Source organism: Gossypium arboreum, chromosome 1, assembly GCF_025698485.1.
Source record: "Gossypium arboreum isolate Shixiya-1 chromosome 1, ASM2569848v2, whole genome shotgun sequence".
NCBI classification, from domain to species: domain Eukaryota; kingdom Viridiplantae; phylum Streptophyta; class Magnoliopsida; order Malvales; family Malvaceae; genus Gossypium; species Gossypium arboreum.
The window spans coordinates 56164402-56182224 of record NC_069070.1 but is presented as its reverse complement, the minus strand read 5'-3'; the positions used below and the strand labels follow the sequence as shown (position 1 = coordinate 56182224).

At 38.8% G+C, this 17823-nt stretch overlaps 1 non-coding gene across 1 annotated transcript; it reads right to left on the bottom strand.

Moving 5' to 3' along the window:
- Positions 1-5322: 5322 nt before the first annotated feature.
- On the bottom strand, positions 5323-5428 carry LOC128281970 (small nucleolar RNA R71). The gene has a single exon (XR_008272274.1). It is a non-coding gene; the product is annotated as a small nucleolar RNA R71 (small nucleolar RNA).
- Between the last annotated feature and the right edge of the window lie 12395 nt (positions 5429-17823).

The following is a 17823-nucleotide window of genomic DNA, read 5'->3' as shown; positions in this document are numbered from 1 at the left end:
GTCATTAGCTTCATACCCTAGCATTTGGCACCTATTTATAAGCCTTATAGCTGAATTTTTCCTATGCCCAATTCCCCATTCGGCTCCATCACTTCTCCCTTCTCATCTCCTTGTTTTTCTCCCTGATAACCCCTTGATCCTTTCCTTAATTTTCTCTCCTAAACACTTCCCTTGGAGTCCACTTTCACGCCACTTCCATCCTTCTAGAAGGTCAAAATTAAACTTCTAAAAATACTAAGCTAGGATTCGAACCTTGGATCTCCTTGCTAGCTATTAACGCCACCTCCCTACACTCTAAGTGGCGTCACATAACCACTCCTCTACTAGGCTCTTTGCTGCTATTTTCCCCTATCTTTATTTAAAAGCCCAACTACTTGCCAACCCTAATTCTTTTAATAATTAACTTATAATTTCTTCTACCCCTTAATTTGAACTCAAACCTTGACCAAGACCTACCTTTGTGTAATTAGCACTTAACTGTAATTATTAAGCGCAAAAAGAAAAATTTAAGATTTCGAGATTTTTGGATTTCGGGATTTTTGGGCCGTTACAACTCTACCCCCTAAAAGAAATTCCGTCCTCGAAATTTCCAACTACTAACACTGACTACCACACCATACTTCCGCTGCGCACTCTAATTCTAACTTAGGTAAATAGCACACTATGGGTAAGTACGTACCATTTTCGCCTCTGGAGCGTCTCCATCCTCTTGGCGAGGTGCTGCATAGATCAAAGTTGGCTGCCTCGCTTCAGCATGATCAACAGCTCTGCCTGGTGCTCCACGACCCAAACTGTTTCCACCCCTGGCCTGATCACAGCCTCTCGGCGGTAGCTAGCCACCCCTCGGTGGTTGTACACCACTTCGGTCCACGACTAGCACCTGAGCCGACATTCTAGGGCAATTCCTGATCCTATGCTTCATAAATCCACAAGCTAGACAAGCTCTCATCCTCTTCCAACACTCGCCTACATGACCTTTCTCACAATTAGCACAAAGTGGCACCCTTGGATTAACAGCAGGGGCCCTACTCTATCTGGCCCATTAACTTTGGCCCTAGCCCTAGGCATCTGTCCTACACCAGGAGTCTCAGCCTCCCTCTTATTCTTACCCCTTTTTTTCTCTTGATTTAAGCACTCAATGCGCTTTACCTCCTCCGCTATCTTTGCCTTCTCCACCAACTTTGAGAAAACTCACTCCCTTTGAGGAGCTATCAGTACCCTGAGGCTATCTCTAAGTCCATCCTCAAACCTCACACAACGCTCATACTCCGTTGCCACCGTTACTCTCGCATACCTATTAAGGCGTAAAAACTCTGCCTCATACTCCGCCACCGATTTGTTCCCTTGGGTCAAATTCAGGAACTCCTTCCTTCTAGCATCCACATAGCTTGCACCCACATACTTCCCTTGGAATGCAGCTTTGAAAAACTCCCGAGTGGCCCGCTCCAGTTGGGTGCCCTCTTTCACTATCAGCCACCACTGGTAGGCTTCTTCCCTAAGCAGTGACACTGCTCCTTTTAAATTTTGCTCAGGTGAGCAGTCCAGGTCCTCCATTATCCTTTCAGTGGCCTCCAACCAATATTTCGCCACATTAGGAGCCACGCCAGCCACGCCCTTAAAGATCTCAGCCCTGTTCGAACAAAGTCGCTCTGGAATGGACCCCTGATTTTCGCTGCCATTATTGGGCCTAGTGACCCTTTCCAAAATTCTCAGCATTGCCTGCGACAATGCATCTTCTCCCGCGGCCCGATCATATGGTCCATTCTCAGCCACAGGTGAGGCCGGTGCCTCTTCTACTCCAACATTGGGCACATGGCCCGATGCTGACGATTCAGCCCTAAAACTTTCACGGCCTCGGCCACGGCCCCTTGCACCTCTTCTATCACTCATCGTCAATTCTCGTATTATCTGGATTAGAAATTTTATGAAGTCTTAGTTAGTTTCAATAATTAACCCGATGTTTTATGGAAGTAATTAAAGCGAAAATTATTTTCACAAATCCTCTATAGTTTCAAGTTCCTACGGGCTTTGGTTCCATTCTAACAAAGTCATGTAGAGTAGCCCTCTAACTATTTACTGTATAATAATTTAAACAAATTTAAGAGTAAAAGTACTTACTTGGTTCGACGTCGGAGACTCGGTGTGCCTCTCAAAAAGACTTCCCTTTTTCCAAAACATTGTGATCCAATCAAAAATATTTTTTTTAAAACACAAAAAGAAACCAAGTAATAAGGCCCAATTCACAGCCCGAGTTTTGGAACATGGGCTCTGATACCACTAAATGTAACACCTCAAACTCGGCTCGGACGTTATGGCCAAATCTGATGTGTCACATTAAATTGTTTTAGTAAAAACCTTGTTTTCATTGAAAACCCTTCTTAAAATGAGAAACCTTAATTAACTAAAAAAAAAACTTTTAGTTACGAAAGCCTTATTTTTAAAACATTTGATTTTTAAAAAAAAATTGTGGAAACGTAGGAAACATACTATAATTTAAGAAATCCATGTTCAACTTCTCATAAAAAATAATAATAATAATTCAAGTAATAATAACATAATGAAAACCTTATTACAATCTGATCTGAACACACTTAAAAAGAAATAAAAACTTAAATGCTTAAAAAAAACCAAGTCTGAATTATCTTGCTAGTCGGTACCCCGAGTCCTTCCAAACATTGAACCTTCTACTGAGCATCACCTGAAAATAAAATAAAAGAGGGGGTGAGTTTTCGCAAACTCAGTGTGTACAACCCTCAATGAAGAACAAGCATTCCAAGACAAATCATCAAACTTGCAATGCAATCCCATCCAAATTATCCATCCGCTACACACCAGCTCCGTCCCCCATCACACCATGCGGGGATATAAATATCGACCCACCCAGCCCACACACCAATGGTAGCCCAGTTGCTGAACTACCTTTATTTACATATTGGGCTTTAAAAGCCGTCGGTGGATCCATGATTGTCAAGCAACCATGCGAATCCTCATATACTTCCTCCGTTCCATAATTCCCACCCCATATGCAACCTAAGCAAAACATCATATGTATGCATGTCACATCCACAAAACTTACATTCAAACCTAGGGGTATTTTGGTCATTTTTCCCTTAAGGGCATTTCGGTAATTTTCCCTTAATTACGGTTTTCACTTACCTTGGACCATGAACAAGTCCCGTGAGCTAAGATGAACGAATACTATGCACCAGGTAAGATTCCAGAAAAGAAGAGGTGGGTGACTAAGACCGCTTAAGTACCAAACTCTCCCTAGATCCAATCCTAGACATGCATATACCTGTTGCCACACCTTAACCCTATGACTAGTCCACGGTCTCAATTAATTAATTAAGTTTTATGTAGTCATCATAAACTAGGCCCAATACCCCTACATACATTCATATGGTCCACTAGGCCCAATCTTATTCAAATGGCCCATTTGGCCCAGTTCATATTCTTAAGGCCCACTAGGCCCAATTCGCATTCATATGGCCCATTAGGCCCAAATCATATTATAGTCATGCTCACACACAAATTTCCTAACACATAGCATCACTTATCAATCCTTGCCTATTGTGGGCCCAATAGCCCATCAGACCTATATAGCCCATTCCGGCCATTTGGCCAATTCTCAACCCAAGTCTACGGAATCGCCTGTGGGCCTCAGGCAACCTATCGGTTTCCTTTCCATGAGTGTTCGCGCACTCGTGTGACTACTGTAGCCCAACTTTTGGCTTTTCAGCATTTCGACTTTTGCCTATTCATTGTGTGTGTGCATGTATGTACACACCTGGTAGGCAAGCATGCTGCGATTTCCTTAGCCCAAACTTACAATCGATATCACTCAAAGATTAATCTCACATACTTATCGAATACTTTACCAGAAGCCGGAATCTCACCTTAATCTTACCTTGCGCGATAAGTATAACAACCCCTTCACTAACCACGATCAACTCCTAGATCTGCACCAATTGTAACTTTTAAAACAAGAATAATAGGTGACTCGTATCCAACACAAGTCCCCTTACCTTACTATGGCTATTCGGCCAACCTTAGCCAATGGATGAGGAATACTTACCAAAACCGCAACACCTAAGGGGCAATTTGGCAATGAGCTAAGATCCGAGATTTGATACTAATTCCGTACCATAGTTGATTAGAAAGAGTGAGGGACAATATTCGATACTTAGCAAAGAAACCGATTGGGAGAACAACACTTACACTAGATTTGATCGAAGTAGAAGGAGTAGTGATTGCACCAAGGGTATTCGACCAAAGAGGTTCGGCCCTTTACGAATTTGTATGGCAAAAGAGGGTTTTTCGGCTCCATGGAAAAAGAAAGAAAAGTCAGCAATGAGGCAGAGGAAGAATAGAATTTGGCACAAGGAAGAAGAAAAAGAAAAGAAAGGCAGAGGGTTTTCGGCTTTTAGAGAAAAGAGTTCCTGGTAACAGGGTGAAGGAAATTCAGTCATTAGCTTCATACCCTAGCATTCGGCACCTATTTATAAGCCTTATAGCTGAATTTTTCCCATGCCCAATTCCCCATTCGGCTCTATCACTTTTCCCTTCTCATCTTCTCGTTTTTCTCCCTGATAACCCCTTGATCCTTTCCTTAATTTTCTCTCCTGAACACTTCCCTTGGAGTCCACTTTCATGCCACTTCCATCCTTCTAGAAGGTCAAAATTAAACTTCTAAAAACACTAAGCTAGGATTCAAACCTTGGACCTCCTTGCTAGCTATTAACGCCACCTCCCTACACTCTAAGTGGCGTCACTTAGTCACTCCTCTACTAGGCTCTTTGCTGCTATTTTCCCGTATCTTTATTTAAAAGCCCAACTACTTGCCAACCTTGATTCTTTTAATAATCAACTTATAATTTCTTCTACCCCTTAATTTGAACTCAAACCTTGACCAAGACTTTACTTTGCGTAATTAGCACTTAACCAGAATTATTAAGCACAAAAAGAAAAATTCAAGATTTTGAGATTTTTGGATTTCGGGATTTTTAGGGCGCTACACATGCTATTGCTGCAAATAATTTTGAACTGAACCCTAAAACAATTCAAATGGTACAATAGTTTGTTCAGTTTGATGGTTTGTAGGATGAGGATCCAAACACTCATTTGGCGAATTTTCTGGAACTTTGCGATACTTTTAAGATCAATGGCGTTTCTGACAATGCCATTCGTATTTGGTTGTTTCCATTTTCATTGAGGAACAAAGCTAAACAATGGTTGAACTCGTTACCTTGAGGGTCAATCACAACTTGGGAAGAAATGACCAAAATTTTTTTACTAAAATACTTTTCGCCTGCTAAAACGGCTAAATTGAGGATGATATCTCTTCTTTTGTGCAGATGGATCTAGAAACTCTATATGATGCATGGGAGAGATACAAGGACTTATTAAGAAGGTGTCCTCACCATGGGTTACCTCTATGGCTTCAAGTTCAAACTTTTTACAATGGTGTGAACCCCTCAACAATGCAACTTATCGAAGCAGCCACCGGTGGAACATTGAACAACAAAACACCTAAAGAGGCTTATGAATTTATGGAAGAGATGTCACTGAATAACTATCAGTGGCAAGTCATGAGAACGAAGTCGACAAAAGCTGCTGGTGTTTTCAACCTTGACACGGTTACTATGCTATCTAACCAGGTAGAATTTGTAAATAAAAAGATTGACGGTTTGTATGATTTTACTCAGGTACATCCAGTGATGAGGTGTGATTCAAATAGAGAAGGAGTACACACAGATTATCAACCTTCAACCCTAGCACCAAGGAGGAACAAGTTCAATATATGGGTAATAATAATTCTAGACCTCAAAATAACCCATACAATAACACTTATAATGCAGGTTGGAGGAACCATCCCAATTTCTCGTGGGGTGGGCAAGGAAATCAAAGGCCACAACATCCCCTAGGTTTTCAACAACCACTTTACCAGCAGGAAAAGAAGCTAAACCTTGAGAAGATGCTAACGAAATTCATCTTGGTGTCAGAAAATTGTTTTTAGAATACTTAAACAGCCCTTAAAAATCAGCAAGTGTCGATTCAAGGGCTCGAAATTCAAATAGGACAACTTGCTAAGTTAATTTCCCAGTAACCACAAAGTAGCTTGCCGAGTAATACTAAAACTAACCCAAGGGAGCAACTTAACGCGATTACTGTTCGAGATGAATAAGGGTTAATTGAACTTGAACCAGAACCGAAGCAAGGACTTGTGGTAAGTAAAGGTAAGGAGGATGTGGACCACAGTGAGCAAAAATCGGTAAGTAAAGAATATAAACCTCGTGTGCCATACCCCACCACGACAAGGAAAGACCACTTAGACGAACAATTTGGTAAATTCTTTAAATTATTAAAGAAATTACCTATTAACTTACCGTTTATTGAAGCTCTTTCGCAGATGCCAAACGCAGTTAAATTTTTAAAGGAGCTTTTAGTAAATAAGCGGAAGTTGGATGAGGCGTCGTATGTGGAGTTGAATGCAGTTTGCTAAGCCATTCTACAGAATAAGCTACACAACAAATTGAAAGATCCAGGGAGTTTACGATCCCTTATTTAATTGGTAGTCTAAATGTTAACAATGCTTTGGCTGATTTAGGGGCAAGTATTAATGTCACGCCCTATAAAATGTTTAAACAACTAGGTCTTGGGAAACCCAAACAAACTAGGATGAGCATTCAATTAGCAGATAAAACAATTAGATGTCCTAGGGGTATTGTTGAAGATGTACTTGTTAAAATTGATAAATTTATATTCCCAATTGATTTTGTGTTCTAAACATGGAAGAGGACAATGATATGCCTTTAATTTTAGGAAGACCCTTTTTAGCAATTGTTAGAACTATCATTGATGTTGGCATAGGTGAATTGATACTTCGTGTAGGTAATGACACGATTAAACTTCAAGCTCGTGATTCTGTTAAAATATATAGTAATCGAGATGATTTTTTAAGTTCTATTAACTTGAATAATATTGCAATTAAACCTCCTTTACAGGACTCCCCTAGGAAGAATGTGATGGAGCTCCAGTCTAATCTATGCAACAAAAATAGAGCGACTCAAGAAGAACGAAGGCTTCAGATCGATGAACTAGACGAATGGTGAAAAAATGTCAAGGAGAAACCAAAAGCACACGATGAATCAAAGCGACACCTCAATAAGCGTAGGAATGAAACAACGAAATTTAAGGCTGGGGATAAAGTATTGTTAGATGAAAAGGACCCCCGACTTTCTACCTTAGAGCTTATACAAATAGAGCGACTCCCTTCACGGTAATGAATGTTTTCTCATACGATACAGTTGAGGTAAATCATTCTCAATTTGACACTTTCAAGGTGAATATTACTCACTTAAACTTTATGAGGATAATAGAATTGATAGGAGGAGTGAGGAGTTTCAACTCCTCAATCCACCGTAATCATGTGAATGAGAGGTAAGTCGAGCTTAGACTCTAAATAAGCACTTATCAGGAGGCAACCCGAGCACTAACACCACTAACTTGTTTATTTTAGCTATTTTTAGTGTTTTTGTGCAGGTGCAGTGGCCCACACGGGCTGGACACATGGGCGTGTCCTTGGCCGTGTGGAAACAAGGATAAAAATTCCCCAAGTATCGAGCCACACGGTCGTGCGACACGGCCGTGTGAAAACTGGAGCTTAAATTTCAAATTTTAATTATGTCAGGAAGCCACACGGGCAAGGCACACAGCCGTGTGTTCAGACACAAGGGCGTGTGAAGTACCACACGGGCGTGGGAGAAGCAAAGAACATAGCACACGGGCGTGCGACACGACGGTGCGACACGACCGTGTGCACCACACGGCCTGCCCACACGGGCGTGTCCTCAGGCCGTGTGACGATTAGACATTCAAATTCCATAATAAACATGGGCTGGACGTGAGCCACACGGACGTGTGACACGGCCGTGTGGCCCAACACGGGTCTCACATGACCGTGCCCCTTTTTAAGCCCCTCCTCCCAAACCCTAATTTTTTAGCCTCCAAACTCTTCCCCCATAGCCGCCGCAGCCTCCAAACTCTTCTCCCCTTATGCTGATGCCCTATTCCGACCATCAGTATCGTCCGACCGACCCCCCTCCTCCCATCCCTCTCCATTTTCCTTTCTTTATCCCCCTCATTTCTTCCCTTTCTTTCCCTTTTTTTCCCCTTTCACCAGTGCGCCGCAATACTCACTCCCCACACCCTTGCCCCGCCCCCACTTTCCACAGTCTGGCCAACCAGCTCCGTCCATCGCCCGTGCTCACCCCCGACCAGTGCTTGTGGTTACCCCTTTCACCCTCAACTATTTTTTTTATTTTAGTTATTTATTTATTTTATTTTGTTATTTCTTACTTATTATTTCATTATTCTTTTTCTCTTTACTTTGTTTTTATTGACCTTTATTATTATTATTCATTCTTTTATGTTAGCATTTTTATGATTATTTCTATTATTACTATTACTATTATAGTTCTCTGTTTTGTTTACTTTATTCCATTTGATTATTATTTTACTAGCGTCCATCGGTTCTTGTTTCATTCTTTAATACTTTTTTTTATTATGATTAGTTTTCGAGAATCTTCTTTTTAGGACTATTGCTTTATTACTGATAATTTTATTTCTGTTGACTCAAGGTTTAATATTTGGCGATATTTAAACTTCTATTATTTTGTAGGCCTATAATGACAAACACATAAGGCAAGAAAATTACTGTTCCCGCTTTGAAAAAGCAGAAGGGTCCTGGTGCAACCTCCTCAAGCGCCTTAACTGAAGCTCGCCATCCTCTGCTTCGGTTCTCGTCAGACCCATAGAATGACCTGTTTCAGCTCCTACGAGTACGACCATTAGGAGTGGGCATATGTATTGACTGGGCCGCTTTGGAGCAAGTCCAACTTGCTCACCTCATTCTATTCCATCTCGATACCACGCCATGGGATTGGTTCTTTACGATCATCGAGCCTACCTATTCGAACCTGACATTGGAGTTCTGCATTACCTTCCACCTACAGCACGTGATGAGCACACATGACGAGGCTGGTACTATCGTTTTTCGACTTGGTGGACTTGTCAGGCATATGAGTGTACCCAAATTTGGAGCTGCTTTGGGCCTCTACACGGAGGAGTTCATGGCTTCAGAAAATTTCCTATAGCTTCATCATTACACACACTATTCGCCATCTTGCTGTTGGACTGACCTTACGGCGAGCACGTCCCTACGACGCAAGTTGCTCAAAGGTGACTTCTCTCCCTCCAGCACTACACTACATTTATGCCATCTTAGCTCATATTTTGACTGGGAGGAGAGAGAGCATCGGAGTAGTTAGCACCACTGACGCATACTTCCTATGGAGCATGGCACTAGCCATATATTTGACTTGGTATATTTTATCGCCCTAGCCTTTCTCCACCAGACGGAACGCCATAGGAGGGGCCCCATTTGCCTTGGACCTTACGTGACTCTCCTCACTTAACACTTCGGCCTTTTCGACACTCTAGAGATGTCACCGACACTCACATTAGTTGGCCAGATGTCTCCAGAGAGAATTTCCAGTATGATCCACATGCGGATGATAGAGCGACGCCGTGGAGTCGACCCACCTCAGTAGAGACTCGTCCAGTCGGCTGACCAAGATGAGCCAGAGGACATTACTGACGATGTCCCTCCCTCTCATGAGGACCCACCCTCACCACCACCACCGCATCACCGACCTCTTGCTGCCACTTTGACAGACTTCTCCGAGCGGTTCACTTGTTTTGAGCAACTGTGTTTCAAGCGATTCGACAGCATCGATGCCACTCTCTGATAGATTTGTCACCACCTCCATATCTCTTCTCTAGCGCCACTGGCTCACGACTCTGATGTTGAGGACTTTTGAGTCCGTTTATTTTACTATTATTTTATTTTTACTTTTATTTCTATTTAAACATTATTGTGTCTTATTTATTTTTCGAAAACTTATGGTTTTATATTTTAAACTCTTTATATCTTTATAATTATTATTGCATTATCCCTTAATCCTCTTCCATAATGGTGTTTTTTTTAGTACCTCAGAATCATACCTCTTATTCGGCTTCATCTACAATTCTTGCTCTTGCTACTTTCCAAATTTTCAGGGCAGTTTCGCTTCTCCCTCTCTCTTCTGATATTATGCTTATATTTTTATTAACTATCTTTGTACATTGAGGACAATGTACATCTTAACTGTGGGGAGGTTATCTATGTGATTATCAGAAAATCCCTAAATTTTTAAGCTTGTTCTCAAATAATTTTCTCATATCATTATTAGAGTAAATTTTGATTGATCTATGATTTTTATTGATATGTTTTGAATTAAATCATAAGTAATTGTGCATTGCTAGTTTAAACTTTTAGACATTAGAGAATCAAGTACGATAAGGTGAAACTTTTGAGAATTAAAATTGCTAGGTTGTTTCTCTGAATTGAGGTATTATCTTGAAGTTTTAAATTTACAGGATTAACATCAAATACCCATAATTTCTGTGAGATTTTGAGCCTTTTAGAGCATATATCCTTCATGCTCACTGATTTTATTAATTATGAGTGTGTCAACATTGATTTGTTATTCTAGAACTTGCATCGATTATACATGTCGAGACCACACCATTGATTTGATATACTAAAATGATAAAGGCACTTAGATTTTAACCCAATTTTCACCCATAAAAAGCCTACCTACACAATTGATCCTTAGTGAACCCTCTTGAGCTTAACAAACTTTTTTTTTAATTTACCCTAAAATTTAACCCTTTTATCATACTTTTTTGATTCGTTGAGATTTTTTCCCATTTTATTGACTCCCTTTTTGTCAAGATTTGAATTGGTTAATTACCTAAATATGTTCTTTCATTTGAATCATATAATTCTCTCTTATATAAATATTTGTTTTTATTCTTAAAAAAACACATACATACATACATACATACATACATACATATTAATAGTAATTCTTTATTTTTGAGCTTAAGTTTTTAATTCCATATTCTGAGAAAAAGCTCATGTTTATTGATGTTAGTTATTTTTTTTCCAGATAGGTAATTTATCAATTTAATCTCGATTCTAACCGTTCCTTTTTTAGCCTTTATCCACACCTTAACCCGAAGCCCTGTTACAACCCTTCAAAGACCTTTTGATTTGTGTATCATATAATTTATAGTGGTGGAGATCTGATTTTCATGCAAGCCTATGGTAATAACTTTTCATGTTTGACTAATGAGTGCTTAATCATTGAACCTTAAACACATTGAGTGATTTGAGTGAACCTTTAGTGAGGATGTCATTCAATGTCAATTTGGAATTAAAGATAATTACATAGATAAAGGGGGATGCCTATAATTTTATGATTGAAATGCTCAACTTTGACTATTTGAAACTTTAATGTTCTTTTCATTAAATTTTCAATATATGACTGCTTGCGGATTATTTTGAAACATTATTGATGAGAATTATAAGTTGAGAAGAATTTATTTTGATTGTGAGTTGAGGATTTTGCTTAAGGACAAGCAAATGCTTAAGTGTGGGGATATTTGATAAATCGTAATTTATACATATTTTTACCCTATGCTTGGCATATTTATGAATGATTTTTTCTTGGTTTTAGTGAATTTGATGCTCCTAATCCTTGAATTTCATATTTTATACTCAGGAGAGCTTAAGATAGCAAAAGGAGTGAGAAACGGGCTAAAAACGGACAAATTGGGCTTAAAATAGTGTTTCACACGGCCCAGGCACTTCCACACGGGTAAACCACACACCCGTGTGAGGCACAGGGTATACCACATGCACGTGTGTCATGGCCGTGTCAACTAAGATCCAACTCAATATTGGACACGGCCTGAGCATTGTAACACCCCAAACCCGACCCAGACGTTACAGCCAAATCCGGCGTGTCACATTTAAACGTTACTAGAGAAGTCATGTTTTACCTAAAATCTTTCTTAGTGTTTAAAGAATATTTTCGTTTTAGATTAAAGTGAATGGAAGCTATGCACCAGGTAGGATGCCAGAAAAGAGGAGGTGAGTCTATTAGACTGCTTAAGTACCAAGCTCTCAACGGATCCACTCCTAAACATGCACACAACTATTGCCATACTTTAACTGAATGTTTGTTCAGGAAAAACCATTTCTTTTTAAGCCTTTTGAAAGCACTTATTAGTTTTGAAAACGTTTTCGTCACGGAAGCTTAGTCTTGTTTCGTGATAATTTGAAATCAGGTAATTCTTTTTAAAACGCGCCTTAGAGTTATTCAATTTCAAACATTTAAAACAATATCATAACTAAGGTAACAAAGCATATTAAAAGCAATTAAAAATAATTAAAGCGACCTTATTACAACTTAAAACCCAAAGCAAATGAAGTAAATAAAACTAATCAAGTCATAAGAAGAAGATCGAGCTTGCAAAACATGTGGCCACTCCGAATCCCTCACAGCTCCAAGTCCACTATGGTTGAGGGTTACCTGTATGGATAAAATTAAGGGGTGAGTTTGGAAAACTCAGTGTGTAAAATAACCCAAACATAGTCCAGATCAGTTCAAACCACAGAAACAGATTAAGTTGGGCCTTAGCCCTATACAGAATTTAGAATGAAGCCCACAGGCCTATAACAGAAACAGAATAGATATATCATGTATGCAGAAAACCCAACCCATATCCATCCGTATACACCCCCGTGCCAACCTTACACCATGTGGGGAGACTACTCGACCCACCCATCTGCTACACGTCACAAGTTTGCAGCATGGCTGCCAGAACAGATATTGTGACAGAGTCACCAGATACAGATATTGTGGTAGAGCCACCAGAACAGATATTTGTGGCATAGCTACCAGAAACAGATATTTGTGGCATAGCCACCAGAATGCTTCCTCTATCAATATAACCCATATCCCATGCAACAGATACACACGTCATGGCATACAACAAACAGAATCAGAATATCATGCATCTCAGTCAAAATTAACCCTAGGGGTATAATGGTAATTTTGCACCTAAGGGTAAAATGGTAATTTTCATACTTAGGGGTATTTTAGTAAATTTAACTATTTTAGGGTTTACATACATATTACATCCATTAATGCATTAATAGAAACACTTACCAAGCATTTTTACCGAATTGGGCCCGTTGGGCCACTAACTCGTTTTTGGCCCATTAAACCCAAGTATACTGAAATGCACGAAATTGCGCACTCTGCAATCATACTTCTTTTGATTACCAAAATTAACAAACAACCACCTCACGAATGCTCGCACGCTCGCAAGTTCACAAAATGCCGGCTCTTCAGCATTTCGGTATTTTGGCTTTTGCCGATTTAGTCTATGAGTGAGTGTCATTTACACACCTGATTTGTAATGGTACACTGGCGAGATCCACTCATGAGTTGCCTAAAATCGAGTTACTAAATTTCAGTCTACATACCGAAAACAAACTACGTACTACTTCCACCTTACCACATTCGGCCAACATTCCTTAGACCCTAGAGTTCTTACCTTTTTGTCGAAATATGGATTAGATCTAGAGATCCAATCCGAATCAATCTTCAAACCCTTCACCGTACGCTTCCTTGTCCACGCTAAAGCTTACACAATGAAAAAGAAAGAGGAACCAACGCCCTTAGTCCAAACGCTAGCTACCCTTAAGGGGTTTCGGCATTTATCTTAAATCATAAATAATGAACAGAAATTATTCGACAAACTTACCAATTGTTGTTCGGCCCAAAAAAGTGCTCCTATCTATGATCTTAACTCCAATCCACCGTAGTTACAAGAAGAAGCAGATTCAAGTAGGCAAAGATTCGGTTTCCTATACTACAGGTATGAGGGTTTCGGCTTTTTAAAGAAGAAAAGAATAGAGGTTCGGCTATGATAAGATTCAGCTATTGAGAAATAATGAAGAAAGGAAAATAAGGGAAGAGACAGAGAGAGTAGAGTATGGGTTCAACTGTGGAGAAAAGAAAAGATGAAAGAAAAGAAAAGGTGAGAAGGGAAGTAGTATTCGGTTATGGAGAAAACGGCACGGTGAGGGCTTCCAAGTTCAGCTATTAGCAGAATGAAAGAGAATGAAAAAGAAACCCTAAGCCAAACCTATTTCGGCAAGCCAAAAGAAGGAAAGAAGGAAAAAGAATTGTCAGGGACGGCACCACACTTCCCAAATGCCGAAATCCCCCCTTCAAAGACCTAGCCGAAACTCCCTATCCTAGAGACCCTTGGCCGGCCAACTCTTACTCCTCAAGAGTCCAACATTCGGCCAAAACCACGCTCCTTGATCAGCTCCTAAATCTTCTCCCTTATCTCCTCCTTACTCAATCTCCTTACCAGCTCAAACTCCTCCTAGCAGAGTTCCCCTTGAATTCCATCACATCCCCTTTTTGTTCAAAAAAAAATAATACCTCAAATTGCTTGCCTTGTGACTTGAACCTTAGCTCCCCCTAAAGATCTACACGCCACTCCCACAAACACTTATTGTAATGCCCCCACGCCCGAAACCGTCACCGGATTCGAGCTTGAGGAGTTACCGAACATAATTTATCAAATTAAGAACTTCAAATCTTTTGTTTCTACATTCACAGCTTTCTAGCTACTCGCGTCACAGTTACAAGAAAAATCATATCTCGAGTTACGAAACTCGAAATCAAGATATGTAAATTTTTCCTAAATCTAGACTCATATATCTATTTAATAATTGTTTTCTATGATTTTTGGTTAGGCCAATTAGTACAGTTTATTAGTTAAAGTCTCCCCTGCTTGTGGTTCATTGCTCGACATCTGTATTACAAATCCGATATCTCTCTATACAGAATTTCAATGACTACAACGTTTGTTTCTATTAAAACTAGACTCAATAAGGAATCTTTACATATATATAATAACTTCTAATTATTTTTATACAATTTATTATGAATTTTAAAGACAGAACAGAGGATCCAGAAATCACTCTAGCCCTGTTTCACAAGGTTTCAAATATCTCATAAAGTATAACCTATATGCCTATTTTTTTAATTCATATGAAAATAGACTCATTAAGCTTAAATTTCATAACTTGGTCATCATTTAATTCCATTTATAATATTTTTAGTGATTTTTCAAATTCATGTCATCGCTGCAGCAATATTCTGTTTTAAGGCAAATTTCATCTTTTCATGAGTTGTTATGAACTAGATAACCTATTAAACTTCCATGATATCAAACATGATCTAAATTAAACCATCACCATGACTTATCAATATCAAACATTTTCTCAACCAATCATGGCCATATCATAAAATTATTTACACAAAATAAATATATTGCTATACATGCCATACTTAAGTTTTACAAGCCATTTACCCAGATGAAAGTCCTTTGGATAGTGTGATCGAACCTTCGACCCGTCCCGATTCCCGAGCTGGCTTGTTCGAAACTACAGTAAATAAAGAGGAGGGAGTAAGCATAAATGCTTAGTAAGTTCATATGTAAATAACAAGTAACATAACAATACAAATATACCAAACAACTTTAGCATGGTATCACCAAAACATATATCATATTTCTAAACATCATTCATCATCTTACTACCTTATCGTTGTTGTATCTATTATCAACCTGAGGGTTAAGAACATACCTGTCCAAAGTGTCCATTTCACAACACTTACCAAAATGTCGCTTGCATCTTAAGTGTTCTTTCATTTCACTAGAAATTTCACCCGTTGAACACATTGGAATACAACTCGGATACACGGATAATTTGCACATAAGTGCCTCATATGTAATCAAGAAATCATGTAACCTGCCCCTAAGTGAACTTGGACTCAACTCAACGAGCTCGGGTATTCGCATCCATAAGTGAACTCGGACTCAACTCAACGAGTTCGGATGCCTAGTTACATTTCACGAACTCGGACTTAACTCAACGAGTTCGGACATTCGCATCCATAAGTGAACTCGGACTCAACTCAACGAGTTCGGATGCTCAACCATCCTAGTGACATGTCACTTGTATCCTAATCTATTCCTAAGGTTCAAACGGTCTTTTTTCCACGATCTCACATTGCCGTCTTCCATGGAATATCGGAACCGATACTCGGTAGCAATTCATATTTATCAAGTAGTAAACATAATTTGCATATTACTCAACATTAACCACAAAGCATAATATTTCACGATAAAAAAATCAGCATATCATATAATTAACATCAATAACTTAAAAATAACAATTATGCTACATTATTTACACATGAACTTACCTCGTATGCGAAAATGGCTACTTTTACCATTTCGTCCACAACTTGGTATTTTTCCATTTTAGCCCGAATTTCAGTTTTCCTCACTCTATCATTTAAAATATAGTCTAATTAGGACTCACATTATTCAAATTGACCCAAAATCATATTTTGGCAAAATTACAGTTTGGCCCCTAAACTTGCATATTTACACTTTTTCCCCAAAGCTCATAAATTAAACTTCAGCCTATTTTCTTATGTTTTATGACATGCTGATCATTTTTCCCTTCTATGGAAACATCAAATTCTCACTCTAACATGTACTTATGACTATTATGTATTTTTACCGATTAAGCCCTTTTGCTTGTTTTCACTTAAAACCGAGTAGTACAAGTTGTCTAACATAATTTAAAACCTCATATTCTATCATAAAACACCAAAATACACAAATTTCACCAATGGGTATTTTTCCAAATATGAACCCTAGGTTGAATTATTGCTAGCATAAGCTTAATCGAGCTACCGGGACTCAAAAACGTAAAAATCATTAAAAACGAGGCTAGAACGGACTTACAATCGAGCTTGGAAGCTTGAAAAACACTAGCCATGGTTTCTCCTTGCTATATTCGGCCATGGGGTTGAAGATGAGCAAAATTGGCTTTTAATTTTGTATCTTAATTCATTTTACCCCTAAATGACCAAAATGCCCTTACTACTAAACTTTCCAAAAATTCCATCCATGTCCAATTTTTGTCCATAGACTTAGAAATTGGTAAAATTGCTATTTAAGACCTCCTAATTAATATTTCAAAACAATTTCATACTAGAAACTTCTAGAATACAAGTTTTACAAATTATTCGATTTAGTCCCTAATTTCAATTTAAGCACTTTATGCATAAAACTTCTTCATGAAATTTTCACACAATCATGCAATCATATCATAGACCTCAAAATAATCATAAAATAATTATTTCTATCTCGGATTTTGTGGTCACGAAACCGCTATTCCGACTAGGCCCAAAATCGATATTACAACTCTCCCCTTTAGGGATTTTCGTCCCCAAAATCTTACCGTAAAAGTGGTCTTCACTTAGATTCCTCAATTTCATATTCGGTCTGGAGAAATTTCACTCAAAGCGTGCCTCCAATATATCTCATTAATTTCTCATATATTCTGAAATTTTACTTAACTCATCTCTTAATTGTTCTTAAATTTTCAACCCTTCTCCGTTTCCCTTGTCATCTTGACATAAAACTAGATCTCAATTTGGTTAATGGAGACTAGAATTCCAAGAAATTAAACAATCAAAAAGACCTGAAATTCCATGAATCTGATGAGTAGGAATTCATTCAATACCGATATGATTTATAGATCTCGCCAAACATTTAACAATAGGATACATCACATTTTCCTCTTTCTGCCATGGAAATAATTCTGATATGGCCTCAAGAATAATCCTTCTCATTTCCATCCCAATATCAACACCGGCAAGGATAATTTTGATGATTCCAATGCTCGCTTTAACCCCTTTAACAACTCCGATTTTATGTAACATCGAAAGCTCTAAACTATCACATTACCTTCTGTCTTGAAACACATCA